This window comes from Centroberyx affinis, unplaced genomic scaffold, assembly GCF_046629955.1.
Source record: "Centroberyx affinis isolate AG114_WGS23_722 - 3 ecotype Tasmania unplaced genomic scaffold, CSIRO-AGI_Caff_v1 ptg005149l_1, whole genome shotgun sequence".
NCBI classification, from domain to species: domain Eukaryota; kingdom Metazoa; phylum Chordata; class Actinopteri; order Beryciformes; family Berycidae; genus Centroberyx; species Centroberyx affinis.
In genome coordinates this window covers 843-19,308 of record NW_027282556.1, presented here as the reverse complement: position 1 = coordinate 19,308, position 18,466 = coordinate 843, and the positions used below count along the sequence as shown (strand labels likewise).

Sequence of the window (18,466 nt, the reverse complement as noted above, 5' to 3'; positions counted from 1 at the left end):
GAGGTTAGAAAAGCGGGCTTGTGGCCTGAAGGTTGCCGGTTTGAATCCCCAGACTGGCCGGGGAAAACCTGGGTAGGTAAAGTGAATGGGAAAGAGCAAGGCGCTTAACCCCCAACTGCTGTAGTGGAATTATTCAGTGTCTAACAGTAGAAGACTGGTTATATATAAACAGTTCAAACGGGTAAATTTAAAGCTTGGACAATGCAATTGAATAGTGGATGGCCAATTTTCATAAAAGTATTATTCCCATGTGTTAAAAGTGGATGAAAAAAAGGGACTTTACACCTCCTGAATGCACAAGGGCGATATTAAACAAGTAAACCCGCCCAGCAAAGCTTTCGTGTCTACAAATTAGTGTCTACGTCTAACATTGGTTTGTCTGCTAACCACACACACGATGCAGAGAAAGAAGCTTTATTTCACACAGTCTCTGCGTACGCAGTATTCTGCGTAACCACCAGACATCATCTCAGCCGTTGGTGCTCTCATCCACTCTGACTAAACCACCACCCACCGCGAAAAAGGTTAATGCTAATACTATTCAGTTAGAGAAAATGAGTACTCTGTTACTGAATTACTCATTGTTTACCTCCCTAGTGCAAGGCAAGGCGATTTTATTGATATAGCACCATTCAGACACAAGGCAATTCAAAGTGCTTTACAAAGGCATAGAAATACATTGAAAATAGGACATTAAGATGACATTAAGATTGCATTTAAAGGACATTAAAAGCAAGAAGACAAAAAGACATTGAAATTGCAGTTAAAAGACAACAAAAACAAAAAAACAAGCAAATAAATAGTTAAAGATTAAAAACGTATTTAATTTATTGGAAAGCCGCAGTAAACAATAATGTTTTGAGCCCTGATTTAAATGAGCTGACAGTATTAGCAGGTATTCAGGAAGCTTGTTCCACAGGTGCGGAGCATAGAAACTAAAAGCTGCTTCACCTCGCTTGGTTTTGATCCTGGGAACACTGAGTAAACCTGTTCCCAGATGACCTGAGGGGTCTGGGTGCTTCATGACATACAAGCAAATCAGAAATGTATTTGGGCCCGAGACCATTTAGTGCTTTATAGACTAGTAATAGGACTTTAAAGTCTATCCTTTGACATACAGGAAGCCAGTGCAGCGATTTGAGGACCGGTGTAATGTGCTCCATTTTCTTGGTGTAGCTGTATGAATGTGAAAACAAACTGTAAAAAGTATTTTCTAAATAGAGCTTTACCAGGTCTGGTGCAGGAGTCAGCGGTGGGCTAATGTTCTGTGAGCCGGGGCATCGTTTACCTTTCAGTCATTTAGCCGACGCTCTTATCCACAGCGACTATTCAGCCTGTGAACTTTTGGTTACAGGATGATCTCTCTAATGTCTAATGCACCCTCGGCTTTTAGTCTCAGTCCGGTATTTTTTCACCGTGTGGAAACCTTGGCTGCCCTTGTAGATTATGGCGGAGCATCTTGATACAGTGCGGGGCATTAAAACGTGAAAGCGGAGAGATTTAGCATCGCCGGTGCATGCTGGGGAATTTATGGGACGAATATGCAGAGTGCTTACAAGGTGGAAAACTCAGAAGGCGAGGAGAGAGAGATCATGGAATTGGTATCGGAGGAGGCCATCTTGAAAGACACTCAAACACACACACACACACACACACACAGGCATGCATTAGCAGACACAGTTAAAGTGAGGCTGTTAATCTCAGACTGTGCTGTCACCCTGCTGTTCTCCTTGTGAACACTTCTGTGAGAGAAACGTTAAGAGAGACGTAACCGCGACCCAGAGGTCACCGCACCAGTTAACGTGTCCGTTCACAGCCTGTCAAAGTGCCGTCGAGCAAGGCACTGAACCCTTCCCATCTCTCTGGATAAGGGAGTCAGCTCAATGCCTAAACTATAATGTGTAAAACGTTGAACGAGCCTCTCGGATCGTGCGTCTTTGTTGTCGTCAGTGTTCAGCGTTGGAGCGTTCAGATGCACAGGAGTGTTTTTTTTGTACGCTTTGTCATGCGAGTTAAGATCTGACAAACATTTCCAAGCATGTTTTCTTTCTCAAAAAATCAAAAAATTTTTAGAACTTTAGTATTTTTAAATAAAAGGGATTATGGAAAAAAATAATGTCAGTGTGCAGGTTTTACTGAGTTTGCATCTGATGAAAGGTTTTGATTTATGGACCAACGATTACCTGCAGCTCTAAAACACCTTGTTTAGAAATCCATTTTGGACGCTCCTCTCTAGAAATTCTGCGATTTGGAAATTTCAGAAGTTCATAATGCGATTTTGTTTTGGGTCTCACGTTTGCTTCCTCTTTGATGGAAAATATGTTTGTGCACTACAGAGAAACTCCTCTCTTCCCAGGTGCCTTTTTCCCCCGAATGACTTTTCTTCTTTTAAAAAAAAATCAACCAGCATCGTTTCTTCCTTGGCGAGCCGTTAAAGTGTTAAAGTGAGATGAAAACAAGCCTCCAGCTGGCCGCTCTGGGCGTGACCTTGTCTTTTTGTGTTTAATTTTTTTTTTTTTTTTTTTTAAATCCATGTTTACATTTTAAGCGTTTAGCTGATGCTCTTCTCCAGTGAGTGAGCAGGTCGGGGTTCAGCGTCTCGGTCAAGGACTCTCTGACGGGACACATGGTTGTTGATGGAACCGTTTGCTGTGGCTGGGATCCAACCCGGGACTCTCTGGGTTTTGGGTTTGTGTTTCTAACCCCGCTGCCCTCTCCTCCTCCTCCTCCTCCTCCGCCCACTGATCATGCGTCTTCTTCTGCTATGCTAATGACAAAGAAGCGTCGTCCCTCAGCCTGCTGTAGCTGTGGTTACTGGCCAAATGAAATGTATTTCAGAAAGCAGCTGTCCTCTCCGCTTGCAGCGTGCAGGACTCGTTGTCCTTCCACCCGTTTTGAAAGAAAACAGCTGGAAGAAAAGAAAAGAGCTTCTTCCTATAGAGCCTCCTCTCTCCAGGGAATCAGGCACTGCCTCAGTATTTAACTCCAGCCTCCAGACACATTTATTCAACACAGACTACAAACTACTACTTAACTTGTTATCTACATATTATAATAGTATCTACACCTGTAAAGTGAAGCGAATATATCTGAATCCTATTAATCTTGGAATCATTATCGTTTTGCACATTTTCCTTCACATTTTCTACTCAATATGTCAGTGTTTTGGACTTGTTGGTTGCGTAAACCCCCATTTGCTCCATTCCTATTTACATCTTAATTCTCCTATTGATGTATACCACTACTACTTGCTGCTACAACATCCTAATTTCCCCACAGGGATCATTAAATATTTGTCATCTTATTATTTCATTATTATTATTTCTTATCTTATTATCTGTATTACCTGTTTTTGTTTTCCCTTGTCTTCTTTAAAAAAAAAAACCTAACTCGACCGTCCCGTCTCTCTCTGTCCAGGTCGAGTTTCAGGACCAAAGTCAGCTGCTGCTAAAACACTCAGAGATTCACCCGCTGGAGCAGGAGCTGCCCAAGAGGGTCCGAGCCCGGCTGGTGAGTGTTTCCCTGCTGCTCTGCCTCCTGCTGTACAGTTGCACCGAAGGCAGGACACTGAGACCTCGCTTTAAAAAATGAATAGGAGTTGTGGGTTTCAAAAAAAAAAAAAAAAATCTATCGTCTATTAGAAAGCAATTGGAGTTGAGTGTCTAAAATCGTGAAACTAGTGGACAGCAATAGAAAAGTAACATTTGAATTTACACAGTATATTGAAATGTATGTTTGTATAGTATTACAGCTTCTGTCACACTGGCAGCTATATAGAAAAGTATATGAAATTAATTTTCAAATACTTTGATTGTCTACTTACTTTCTCACTGGGTTAGTGACAAATGTCCTATGTGCCAAACCTCACCCATCTCACAGCCAAGCAAGCTAAAAGAAAACCATGAAAACTATTGCCAAATGTTATTTTGATTTAAGTAAAAAAGACACTTAGGGAATAATGTTTAAAACTTCTTGGAGGCCAGGGGCATGAGATCAGGATCACAAAAGAAATAGAAATAAATAAGAAACTGAAATCATGAACACAAAAAATCAAAAACTTCACCCCTCCACTAGAGAACCATTTCTCAAGAATGCCGGTTTCACCTCTGGTTTGGTTCGTATTTGTTTTGGTTGGTAGAAAGGTTGCAGAGGCAAATAATTGGAAAGGGCAGTTCAGCAGTTCAGCCTGTATCGTTCAAAAAAAAAAAACAGATACCAAGACACTTAAACCTGCAGATAAAACAGACATTTATTCAGGCAAACGACCAGCGCGCCGCTCGCCGCGGAGGAAGAAGGCTCGCGTGGGCTGAAATGCGTCGGCCGTTAGCTTGAATAAATGACTGTTTTATCTGGTAATGAAACTGCCTCGGAAATTTTAATCCAGCTTTGACAGCCAAAGAGCATCGATTCAGCGGGACGCCCGGAGAAAAACGCTGCTTGAATATTCGTCTGTGTAAGGCTGAGAAGACTTTCAGAATCCCAAATGATTTTGAAGACACTTTAAAACACACATAATGACAGGTTTTTTTCACGATTCACGTTTTGTCACAGTTTTGTATTGCGATATATTTGAATTTCGATATATTGTCCCATCCTTACGTTTTTAATGTAACACTTCTGCCTCGCCTCACTGTAATCTGAGCTCTCATTGGCTGTTGACGATCTCCACTTGGAATGAGTCTGTGATCCCCACACACTTCAGCACCCATCCAGAAATCGGGGTGCAACTATCAAGCCTGTTTGATATAATGAGTCTGGAAAGCTTGAATCTGTAAACTCCTCTCACTACCAGACAGTCTTTACCGACCATCAGTCCCAACCAAGGTTATTATAGTTTTGCATTTTTCATTAGTTTTTATTTTTATTTCGTTTTGACTTTTTGTTTTCAATTTCAGTTTAGTTTTCTTTTGTTTTTAAAGCAGGTTTGCTAGTTTAGTTTAGTTTTTATTTTTTGAAAATGCTTAGTTTTAGTTTAGTTTTTATTAGTTTCAGTGTTAGTTTTAGTCTTTTATGGGGTATTTGTCAGGGGCGAGATTCAAAAATTCAAAATACTAGGCTTATGTATGAAATAAATTGACAGACGAAAACTAAAGACATTTCATTTTAGTTTATTTTAGTTAGTTTTGTAAACACACAATACAGTTTGTTTGTTTTTTCACACCTAGTTTTCGTTAACGATAATAACCTTGGTCCCAACCAAACCACTGATTGAGGGTTTCCTCTCTGATTGTCAGATGGACAGATCTGGTGTAAATCGTCCTGTTAACCCCTCTCTCTCTCTCTCTCTCTCTCTGTCTCTCTCTCTCTCTCTCTCTCTCTCTCTCTCTCTCTCTCTCTCTCTCTCTCTCTCTCTCTCTCTCTCTCTCTCTCTCTCTCTCTCTCTCTCTCTCTCTCTCTCTCTCTCTCTCTCTCTCTCTCCAGGCGATCCCAGTCCCCGGTGCCCAGGAGGTTTCCTCAGCAGACGGCGCCCAAGCGCAGCCAAACGCCGCCGCCTGCCCTCCGGCTCGGCTCCGCCCCCAGAACCCCCATGGAGACGACGGATCAGCCCGCCTACCCCCCCGCCGCCGCCGCCGCACCAACACCGGGTACGGAGCATCACAGTATTACCCCCCTGACCTCACAGCCTCCTCTGTCCCAACCCGGCGCCGCCCCGAAGCACGGCCCGGCCGACGGTACGCAGATGGACGCCGACACCCGCATGGACACGAGCTCCGCCCTCGCCGCCGCTCTAACGGAGTCGGCCCTGGCCTCGGACCCCACGCTCACCCCGCAGTCGACGCCTTTCCAGTCGACGTTGAACTCTGACCCCCTCCTGTCGGCGCTCTCCCCTCCCCCGCCGCCGCAGCACATGTCCGAAGGCGGCTACACCCCCAGCAGCGGCTACGTCTCCTACATGGAGACGCTCCTCAACTCGCACTTCCCTCAGGACGACGGGCCCGGGCCCCTGTATTAAACACCCAACCACTCTGTTATTACTCGGCCGGCGCAGGCTAAGCCGATAGGAAGTAAGCTAATGGAGGTTCGTGCTAACGAGCGCTATGCTAACGGACAAAAGCATTCGCTACACCGGTCCTGAGCTCAGGCCGAGCAGGAAAAGACACAGCTATACGAAGCACTCTTCTTTTGATGCATGTGTTACTGTTTTTATTTGGATTTTTTTTGTCGTTGCAGTGGTTTTTTAGCCTGCTCTGAAGCAGCAGCTAAAGAGGACAAGGCTTTTTTTTTTTTTTTTTTTATATATATATATAATTATTTTTTTGGGTCAGCTGCTGTGCTTTTCTCCTCCATCTTGTATAAATGAGTCTCTGGTGGCATCAACTCCATACCTCTCTGCGTTAATTTAACAACAAAACGCTCCCGTTTTTCTTTTTGCAGGAAGCTAATTATGATGACAGCCTCTGGTGGATCAGCTTTTGCTTCGTTTCGATCAAATAACCAGCAACAAAATCTCTATTTTTTAATAAAGCCACTCATGGCTTTGAAACTGTTTGAAGGAACAAAGAGCAACAAACAGCATCCATCGATGGGACGTTTTCAATAAGGTTTTCTTTTAGGAATGCAAGAGGTAAAATGGGGGAACGGGGTTAAAAAAAAAAAAATGTATTGCAGGGGATTCAGTATTTAAATGTCTTAGTCACATATTGAAAGAATTATTTGTAATAAAGGAAAAAAATGTTGAATGCAAAAGCTAGTAGACTTGTCTGCAGGATGCATTGAATTTTTGTGAAGACGTGTCACGGTAGTTACAGATGTGACCTTTATGTATTGACGTTAACTCTAATGGTCATTTGGCGGCTCCACTTTTCACATCCCAAACTCTCAGGGTTCCTACAGCTGCGAAATGAATTTAATTTAATACCCAAGTTTTTGCAAAGTTTGCGAACTACACAAAAAAAAGTGGAAAATTGCTATAAAAAATATTGCTCAATCCCAATGGGCTTTAATACCCATTTTATGTAATTGACCCCATATATTGTGAGATTTGCTGTTAAGAATGTTTTTCAGCTTTAAAGTGACAGGTCTTTGTTTACTGTCACTTCGAAATAAAATCAAGGAATTAAGGTTTGGGAAAGTCTGATATTTGGAAATGGAATATATGTAGGAACCCTGTAATCTGAAATGTTTTGTACCATACTTGGTTGAAAATGTACGTAGAAATCAATGTTGTATAGGCTATTATTAACGTTGTCTGTTTTTTCTATTACTGTACCCTTTCTATGTTCATTTTCTGAATTAACTTCACAAAAGTGGCCAAGAATTTGTTTCATTCTAAAATATTATTACACTTATTTTTGCAGATTTTCAGAGGCATATGACTCAAGTTTGTACTCTGACAAACCACATTTTTGTGCGACAGCGGTGCTACAGAGATGCTACACTACTGATGGACTGAGTTTCCAACACTGTCACACTGTACATACCGCAGGCCTCGTGTATGTGAATCAAATTTGTAAATGTCATACGATATAGCTGTCTTTTTCTTTTTTTTTTTCTGTCACCACACCTGAAATGTTGGAACACGATGATGTTCCTGTATCCAAATCCATTAAGAGAATCTTATCATTTCATAGGGATTAAACTGGGTTGCTAGTCTCCAGCTCTCCTGACTGTTTCTTTTTGTTCAGTAGCTTAGAGTTGCCGGTTCAAATCCCTGGAGGGAAAGTGGATGAGAAACGCCTTCACCTCCTCAACAACCACCAACAACCACCAGTGCCTTTGTGTTCGGTCACACCTACAGTTCATTTTCTTTGGTCTGAACCAGAGAGGAAAAGTTCACTTTGTTACATTTTTGTATTTGGTTCATTTAGGTTCAAACTGACCAATTACAAGCCAACCAGAGCTTGTAAACAAAAGTCACACAATAATAATAATAAACTTTATTTGTATAGCACCTTTCATACAAGAAATGCAGCTCAAAGTGCTTTACAACAAAGAAATTATATGCACCAAGTGCTTCACATAAAACTTGATAATAATAGTAAAAATAAGATAAAGATGAGAATAGAGTGCATCACATGAAAATAGACATAGAATGAGCATAAAAACAGGGATAGAATGCCATAATTAATCTAAAATAAGATGGAGAATAAAACCCACTTGATAATAATAGTACACATAAGATAAAAATGAGGAATGCATAACATAAGATGGAAAATAAAACCCACTGAATAATAATAATAAAAAATAAAGTTAAAAAATAGAGTACATAGAATGCATAAAATCAAGTAAAATACAACATGACTTACAAGTAGCTTGTTTAGTAGACAGAGTTTTAGTAACCTGTTATCCTGCTATGATGGACCTACCTGTCTCTTCTCTGGTGTTCATACCAGTTAAGAGAGGAACTGCATCTGTCTCTTTATACCCACAATCCCTTGCATTTTTGGGTGGTTTCCTATAGTTTACTAACAAGCTGCCCTGCAGTTTGCTTGGATTGGAAAATCCAATCTGGCATACATTTGTGTTACTGGGAGGCAAATTTTTAGAGCAAGGATAGCTGGGTATATGCACCAAATCATAGTCATTCAAACTTCCAGTGTGCAAGGTATGACTGGTCATTCAAATTTTGTAAATATAGCACTAACATGAAAGTTTAGGCAACATCCATAGTTGTCCATCAGTGTTACTTGCATCGTTTCATGAAATCGAGACTTAAACATCTTTCTGACATCGGTTCGAATTTTTTTCCAAAGCTGTTTTATGGGTTTTTAACATGCCATAATATCATAATGTGATATGATGTGATATGATATAGCCTAGGTGCTAATATATAGCTGAACATACACCCTCCATCCATCCCCCGCCCACCCATAGGTGTCCTAGGGTTCGACTGCCGTAATGGAGCAATTGAGCCCAGTGGAGGTGTAACTACCACTATTCCCCCAACTCCCCTTCCCCCCCCCCGGCTACTAAAACAACAACATCCCAAAGCGTCATGTTTCGGCAGAACAAATGTATCCGAGGCATTCTTCCCATATAAAAAGTAAAAAGCCTTTGGTATTCATTGGCTAATTCATAGCATACACGTGTTAGAGAAGAGTGCCTTGGATATACATCAGTGTCACTGGAGGTGAGTTTCTCAAGCCGGACAGTTTCTTCAAGGCTGCCTTCGACTTTACATAACGCTTACTAACAGTTTCAGACACTGCAGGGATCATTCACACACAGTAAAGGACAGTGTTTCTATAGTATGGTGCTCTGGGAAAGTATGGAGAGTGAAATCCATAATTTCCAGGTCTTAAAATATTTGGAAAATGCACATGGATCTGTAAAAATATAGAAAACTCCAACCCAGTCAAGTAAAATAGGTCAGCAGAAAGTATGGAAATGGAAGGACCCCGAAGCCTTAATAAGTCTCATTAAGAAAACAGTATTGGAACAAGCATTATATTTGCTTAATAGAGGGGAAATGCTTTGCCTTGAGGCCATGGAGGGTAATTTGTGTTTTTTTGTTTGTGGGTTGGAAATGTAATGAAAGCCACCAGAGTTTCAGTCATTGCAGCAGCTCCGCTCCCTCCGCGTCTGCAGGAATGATTTTTTTTTTTTCATGCTTTGCGCAAAAAAAAAAAAACACAACGGGGAAATATGTTGTTTTTGCGCTTGCTTGTGGGTTTTGTCATGAGTGATGCTCACATGTTATGATTTACACTGAACACCAATGGAAGCCAGTTAGAACTCCCACCAAGTAAATTCTGCATTTCATATTTTTTGGAAGCTGAAGATTTTAACTCTGCGAGGGAAGTTGAGAGTCCATTCCAAAGTTACAGGATGTTTCCTTGCGACTGGAAAATTTGTAACTGGCAGTGAGTGATGTGTGATCTGGACAGGGCGGTGTTCCTTATTTTTTATTTTTATGGTTTGTGTCTGTCTGCATGTTTCTTTCCTGATATTACAGGGACGATTTCTGTACACAAAACACATGATTTGTACAAAACAAAGTTCAATATTTGCTTCCCGCTGCACTGATACATCACACCTGAAGGCACAAAGGTCAAAGGTCAGAAAGTACTCACAGGTCTGCAAATATAGAAAATAGGAATTGCATAAAATAGTATGAAAAATAAGGTGATAATAAGTTGCAGGTCCTTTGTGTTATTGATCCCTGTGAGGAAATTCTCTGTTCTCTTTCCCCTTCCACAGGGAGGTCAGAGGTCAGAGGTCAGGCTCCGCTACAGCAGGGCTTCTCAAACTTTTTGGCTCATTACCTCACGAAACGAAGCGATGCCAGGTTGAGTCGCGCCTGCCCCCCCCCCCCCCCCCCCAAAAAGCCAAAGCCAAAGAACGACTTTCCCTTTTCAGCTCATTTTATTTGATTAATTATGAGGCAGAGGCCAAGAGGCTGAAAACTACTCAGTAAAGAAAAAGCAAAAAATCTGAAAAAGTAGACATGATAATAAATTTATATAGAAGAAATCTGTTTTTTTCCTATCCCATAAATCATCTCGTGACACCCCCCCCCCCCCCATCTTGTGACCCCCTGGTGGGTCCCCCCCCCCCAGGTTGAGACCCACAGAGCAGCAGCCCTGGAGCTGGTAGGGATTCAGTGTCTTGCTCAAGGACACTTCAGCAGGGCGGAGTCCAGGGTTGCCAGGGTTGAAGTGTTGCCGCGGGTTGAATTTTTTGTCCGCTGGTTGGGTAGACCTATTTTGCATGCAAATTACATGAATAATATCTATAAATAAAAATCCATATTTTAAATGAAATTATTTATTTATACCCAAATCCTATCAAACTGACTCCTGATTAGCACGTACACACACGCCAACACGCCACCCACGTACACACACACACACACACACACACACACACACACACACACACACACACACACACACACACATACACACACAGTATGACACACACACAGCACACACACGTGCTGTAATACTCTCCTCTGCCTGCCTCTCGATCCCAACTCTGCCAATCTACAGTATAGACAGTTATGGAATAACTAAATCTTATCAGACAGGATCAAGGTTGAGAACCACTGGTCTACACCACAGAGCTATATTTTATTTATGATAATATACGGTATCTAATTACACAAGGCCATTTTAGGAGCTAGGTGAAAGAACTGTTTATGGAAAACTGTTTTTAATGCTGGTACACTAAACATTTATGGTGTTACTTTGTAGATATTACCATACATTTGGCAATGATAGCAATGCTGTTGGACTTTAAAAGCAGTGTATATGGTTTGGCAGAGGCATATTTTGAGTTGTGGTATATTGGGCTGCTTTTATTGGCCATTGTGCTGGTTTTGTCACACAGACCTGGCAACCCTGGCGGAGTCTCTCTAATCAGCTGCTGTTAGAGGAAATACTGTTAGATCTCATTATTGCAGCAGTTATTTAGTGATGAAGTGTTGCAATTAACTTTTTTTGTGAACCCGCTTTCCCTCACACTGCCTCGTCTACTTCTACTGCAGTTACTAATTTCCTACGTTTCCCAGAATGCCTTTCAACAACCCCCAGAGAAGAAGTGTGACCTTGTTGCTTTCAAGGTGAACGAATAAGCGAAGAAATCGCTTCATAGTGTGATATGTGTCTATAATTGTGGCCACGCCCCTTCCTCAGACCCCAACCTGTCTCTCTGCTGCAGTGCATTCTGGTCTCTCTCCTGCTCCTGTGGGTGGAGAAATTGGTCTCTCTCCTCTTCTACGATGGATTTCTCCCTGTGTGATTGTTGAACGTCTCTCGGTGCAAAATGGCGGCTCTAGAAAGAAGCCCTCGCTCTTTGATTCTGAGGGACTGACACCAAAAACCTGACGTTTACCGCTGAGGTTTTACATCCTGAAACATTTTCTCATATCAAACTCCACTGGAGCTGCTGGAAATATCTGGATGTTTGGCCAGTTATCGGTCAGAATAAGGAAAAATACACCAAACCACAAAATGGAATCAGAAATGCAAGGTACATCAGCAATAACTGTTTTTAATTAACAATATTTAAGTTTTTTTAAGGGATTTTTCCTCTAAGTCCTGATACACACATCCGTTTGAGTTCAGTTTGCTTGTTCAGCGTTAGAGTTGCCAATGTTAGAAGTGGAGAAGGAGACCGAAGGAACAAGAACTTGTGTCTTGGGGACAAATCCTTCACGTGGGCATGTGCTGACACCCACAAACACACACACACACACACACACACACACACACACACACACTACTAGCCGTGCATATGCCAAGGCTGCGCTGCCCTCGCCGGAGCAGGGAGGCCATTAACATTCTGAAGTGCCCGCTCCGTCTTTGCAGAGGAACTGGGGATGTGCCAGCTTGGCAATTACTTTAACAACTCCAGAGTTTGATTTCTTTATTCATCTGAACCCGGGCCGGGGGTAAAACCAAGGAGAAGTGTGAGCAAGTGGACTGCAGAGGACAAAAGTGTTTATGCTGACCTGAGGAAAGGTGGATGAGGCGACAGAGGAAAGCTGGAAACTTTTTTCCTGGCGACAGAGGCTGCTGGGTTCAACAGGTTCACTTTCACTATTTTACCAGATAAATATGACTTTTGGAGAGAAAAAACAGATCCTGGTTGGTTAGCTGCATGCTGGCTGATGGAGTCGACAAACAAAATCTACCGGCATTTGGTTTCATTTGGTTGCTGGGGTTAAATTCACAACCTATACTCTATTAGGTACACCTGTCTAGTACCGGCTGGTCATCTGTTGCTATAGCGACATTTATCATAACAACTTGTGTGTTGTGAGATGCCCTTCTGCACACCACTGTTGTAAAGAGCTGCTATTGGAGCATTTGTGGCCTTTCTGTTAGCTTGAACTGTCTGTCCGTTCTATTATGACCTCTGACCTCTGACCTCTCTCATTAACAAGGGGTTTTTGGTTTCTCTCAAGCTGAATCCAAATGTCCGGACTTCACCGCTCTTGCAGACTCATGGACTTTGCGGGCGCGTTCCCAGGAAGTCCGCGAGTGCTGAGGACTCCAAATCCACAATTCATCCAGTCCACAAGGGGCCTCAAGCGGACTTTCTGCAGACTTCCAGACTTCACCAGAGTTCACTGATTTAATTACCCACAATTCATTGCAATACAGACGTGACGTTGTAGTTTTTCCAATTGCCGAACAAAAAAACAAAAAGAACTTATCATGAATGTGTAAAACAATGACTTTATTAAAACGTTACTTGAATCATGTAGGCCAGAAATAATATTCAACCACATCATGACACAGAAATATGTAGTAAATGCATTTTATTATCGTAGTCTTTAAAACCACAAAAGAAGGTCTTCCAATGTAAGAAATACTCAATTTATTTAGCCATAGTCCGGTCCTTATTTACAAACATTTCTGTATTTGAATGTGTGTAGCCTATATGTTGTATAGAAATGTATGAGTATAATTTTTTTTACTCACAAAACAAGCCTAGAACGATTACATACGTGCTGCAGCGATCACCGTGTACATGACTATAGTTGTCGCTGGACTGTGTGCTTCGAACGTTTCCACGGCAACGAGTGAAACAGACTTGAGGCCTGTCCATCAGCCGGCTCATACAGCCTTGCAGTCTGGCGCCCTCGCAGACTTGACGTGATGATGTTGAACACGTCACGGTACGTATGACTGAAGTCCGCGAGGGCTCAGTCCACGAGTCCGGAGGGTGGACATTTGGATTCAGCTACACTGTTCTCTGTAAACTCTACAGACTGTAGTGTGAAAACCCCAGGAGGCCAGCAGCTGTTTCTGATGCTGAACCAACAGTCAGACCGCTCAAAGTCTCTTAGATCACTCATCTCACCCTTTCTAATGTTTGGTCAAACAAAAAGTTAAACCACTTCACCATAATAATAATAATAATAATAATGATAATAACAATAATAATAATAACTTTATTTGTATAGCACTTTATTAAAAACAATGTTTACAAAGTGCTTTACATACAATAAAACCCAAAAGCAGTGATGTGAAACTACCACAATGAATGATAGAAAAATAAAAATAAATTAAAAAAAATATATATAATAGAAAATAGGAATAAAAGGTAATATATGAGGTAAACAGGTACAACTAAAAACACACAAAGATACAATTAAAAACAGATCGAACTTCGCATAAAAGTGTGTGCCGAAAAAAAATTATAAAAAATAGGAATAAAAGGTAATACAAGAGGTAAACAGGTACAACTAAAAAAAATTGTCTGTCTGCTTCATATATTGAGTTGCAGCCATATGATTGGCTGTTTGGAGGAGCAGGCTGTTTGCATTAACAAGTGAGTGTGTAACTGATATGAGTAGGTGCGGCCCATGAAAGCCATGCCACATTAGATTCTAATAAAGTCAGCTCAGTTCATAACCAGCAGTGTATTTCTATGTGGCCTTGCTTCTATAGAGATCGTCCTGTAACTGAAAGGTCACAGGTTCAATCCCTGACTGTCAGTGAGTGTCTGTGTCCTTCAGCAACACACTGCACTACCTGCTCTCTCTCTCTCTCTCTGTCTGCTGAATGGCTGAAATGGAAAACGTGTCGCTGCTTTGGATCTGGGCGCAGGCAGGAAGTGGTAATTATGTTGACAAGCTGGTTGATATGACAGGCTCCATTATAGCCTGAAGCTTTTATTACATCCCCGGCGAGTAAATCACATCACTGAAACGCCATTACCATAATGACTAAGTGGAGTATAATCTGTCAACACTGTCCTGGTTTTGAAGGGGATTGGACCGTACGTGTGAGGAGGGAAGGAGGGAGGGAGGGAGGTGGAGAGAGGTGAAGGGGGGGGGACCGATCTTTATTAACTCTTCTAGATACAGAGGGACTTCAGGTGATGTAACACACCCTCTGGCGGACATATTGGAGGATCAGCTCTCGGGCAACAGTTGATTGGATTTCTTTTTTTTTTTTTTTAACTTTGTTTATTGGGTTTTGCAAGAACATACAATTGTGTCATCAGAGCATTTATAAAAAGTAAAAAGGTATATATTCTCTCTATAAAAGGATATTATAAAAAAGTGACAATTGACATATTGCTAAACACCAAAACAGCTTACAAAGACTGAGAAAACTAAAATAATACAACCATAAACAAACACAAATAATAATAAAAAATAAATAAAAAAAATCAGTCAGCTAGTAGTAAACCGTATCAGTAATAGCTGATTGGATTACTAAACATACAACAGAAGTGTATACACGGCTAACTTCTGTCCTGCTTTTGACTGAGAACTGATCATTTCATCACTGATCCACCTGATTGATTTTGTGCTTAGATGTCATCTTGTTAGCTAGTTAACCATAGCATCTGGTCAGCTAACCATCACTGTCTTTTCAAGCTAAAACTTGTTGTGTTTTGGAGCAGAGGACCAGAGGGGAAAGGGCTAAAGAAGAGATAGTTTCCTGTGTCACAGTAACTTAAATATGGAAACAAATCGAAATCATCAGACTATTCACCTTTACTCATAACATTACTGCATTTGCATACACCCACACCACAACTATCGTTTTCAGATATCTCTCTTTTTCTTGCAAACTGTCCTGGTCTTTATTAGTAGATAGCAGTGGTGGAAAGTATATTTACTCAAGTACTGTACTTAAGTACAATTTTGAGGTACTTTACTTGAGTATTTCCATTTTATGCTATTTTGTACTTATACTCCACTACATTTTAGAGGGAAATATTATACTTTTTACTTTATTTCACAGCTATAGTTACTAGTTACTTTTCAGATCAATATTTTATATTTAATTTTTTTTATTTATTTTATATTTATTTTATATTTAAAACATTTGAAGATTAGCTTCACGTTGACAACTTTAAAATGCTGCTTACATAACATGTATGTCAATAAATCAGTATTAATATTCCAATAATTTATGAAAAATATAACTCTCTAAATGGGGACAGTTTGCATAATGAGTATGTTTACTTTGATACTCTAAGTACATTTTGCTGCCAATATTTATGTACTTTTACTTAAGTAAGATTTTGAATGCAGGGCTTTTACTTGTAATGGAGTATCTTTACATTGTTGTATTGCTACTTTTACTTAAGTAAAAGATCTCAGTACTTCTTCCACCACTGGTAGATAGTGAAACTGGGAGAGAGCAGACCAATGGCTGCTGGTGAAGGGGGAAAAAAAGCCTTCAGGTATTTCAAAACTGTGTTGGAGTTGAACTCTCCCATCCATGCTGCTGTGTCTCAAACCCTGCTGAAGTGCTACTTTACCATTCTGTCCTTGTGAGCAAAAACTGGACAGAAGTGTTGTTTTAGACAGTTTTCTGATGTGTTTTAACATGAGGAAGAGTTAAGCTGGCTGTAAAACACTGTTGATGACTTTGTTGGTAGATGTAGTTTTGTTTCAGACCGTCTGTCGAATCTACTTCTCCAAAGCGACAAATCTAGAGACTTTTTCCGACCATGGGGAACAATATTAATGTGTTGACTCCTAAAGCATTTGGCAACAAATTGACACAGCTGATGCCAATTTGTGCAACTTGCTTGTCTAATCCAAAGAGGTATGATGATCACAGCACACACACAGTGTAGCCCCTCCCTCCACTGAGAGCAAATATATTAATATGCAAATTAGCGCATGACGCCATCTGGTTACTTCTAGTGTGTTTTTGGGCAGCAAATAGATACTTTCCCTGGAAAACAGTTGGCAACAATGGTGAAAACCCAGTATAGACAGAGACAGTATAGAGGCTTCTGTTGCTTCTGCAAAGCATCACAGCTGGCTCCATCATAGAGGATTGGATCTACACAAATAATGAAAAACAGATACCTGAAGTGTTGGTGTGGCTGTAGATCCATTCAGTCATATAAATAATAGTGAATAGTCTGATAAGGTAGATTTGTTTCCATATGTATGTTACCGTATGGTAAACTGTCTTGTGTTGTTGAGACAGCCATGTTGTCAGTGTAGAAACACAATCAGCTGTTCTCAGCCTTTGTTCCCAAGAGCTGAGGACTTCCAATATGGCCGCCAGAGGCTGTTACCTCACCTGAAAGCCTTTTATTGTCTCACAAGGAGGACAAGATGTTTTTACAAGCACCTTGCTTCTTTATTGTACCTGTACAAAGTAACAATTTGCATCTCTTCCTTCTATGGTTTTTATCATCATATTTTATCACTGTTTGCACTTTGCATCTGTGTTTTATCACTGTGCAAATACACTAACAAGTATGGAGAAATGATAATGCCACTAAAAGGGCTGTCAACTGAGGAAGGCTATGGATTGTTAGAGACTAGTACTATTACTACTACTACTACTACTACTACTATTACTACTACTACTTCTACTGCTACTACTACTTCTACTGCTACTACTATTACTACTACTACTATTACTACTACTACTACTATTACTACTACTACTTCTACTGCTACTACTACTACTACTGCTACCATTACTACTACTACTACTACTACTACTACTACTACTTCTACTGCTACTATTACTACTACTACTACTATTACTACTACTACTACTACTTCTACTGCTACTACTACTTCTACTGCTACTATTACTACTACTACTATTACTACTACTACTACTACTTCTACTGCTACTACTACTACTATTACTACTACTACTACTACTACTACTACTACTACGACTACCACTAGTACTATTACAGTTTTTCTCGATCGCTTACACACTATAACTGGGCCTACTATCTAAACATCCCTAACCATCCATCTACCAAAAGACAAGCCCATTTGCCAAAACTATAAACACTATTCCCCTGTTTTCACACATGATTCACATTTGTTGAACGTTTTGTGAAAAACTCTACACACAAATCCCTTCATATATCACTGGCTGCACCATGTGCTCATTTAGAAAGCACTGGCATTCAATATCATTAACTCAAGTCATCACAGCTCAAACCCAATTAACACACAATTCCCCAGGTACAAACACTAAGAGTCAAAATTGTTCACACACCAATCAGAACCTCAGGATAGATAGATATATAGATAGATAGATAGATAGATAGATAGATAGATAGATAGATAGATAGATAGATAGATAGATAGATAGACAGATAGATAGATAGATAGATAGATAGATAGATAGATAGATAGAAAAAATGGCCATGGGTCAGTTCACTTGTTTTGGAACAATGGATCCACAAAGACCTGAAGGTAGAGGAAGAGGACACAGGAGAGGAGGTGGAAGAGGAAGAGGAAGGGCAAGGGCAAGGAGACAAATACTTTCTGATGAGATTCTCAAATTAGGATGCTGAGGCAGAATAAATGTGATTTCTTTCTTTATCTACAAACTGTTTTAAAAAAAAATTGGTTTATATTGGTAAATACATGGAAATTATTTTACTGTATACTACGTTCTTTATCAGTTGCATATTTTTACAGTACATTTACTTTTTCACTCAATTTCAGTTTATTTTACTACAGTACATTGAGGAATTAAACATTTTGAAAATGTATACATGTGTTGTGTCTTTATATTGTGTTCATCATGTAAAGAGGTTGTTCTGGGGGAAAACCATA

The 18,466-nt window shown here is 40.4% G+C and overlaps 1 pseudogene; it reads left to right on the top strand.

Moving 5' to 3' along the window:
* LOC139666833 (lysine-specific demethylase 4B-like) overlaps positions 1–7,578 on the top strand; it is a 31,313-nt pseudogene extending 23,735 nt beyond the window's left edge.
* Positions 7,579–18,466: the final 10,888 nt, after the last annotated feature.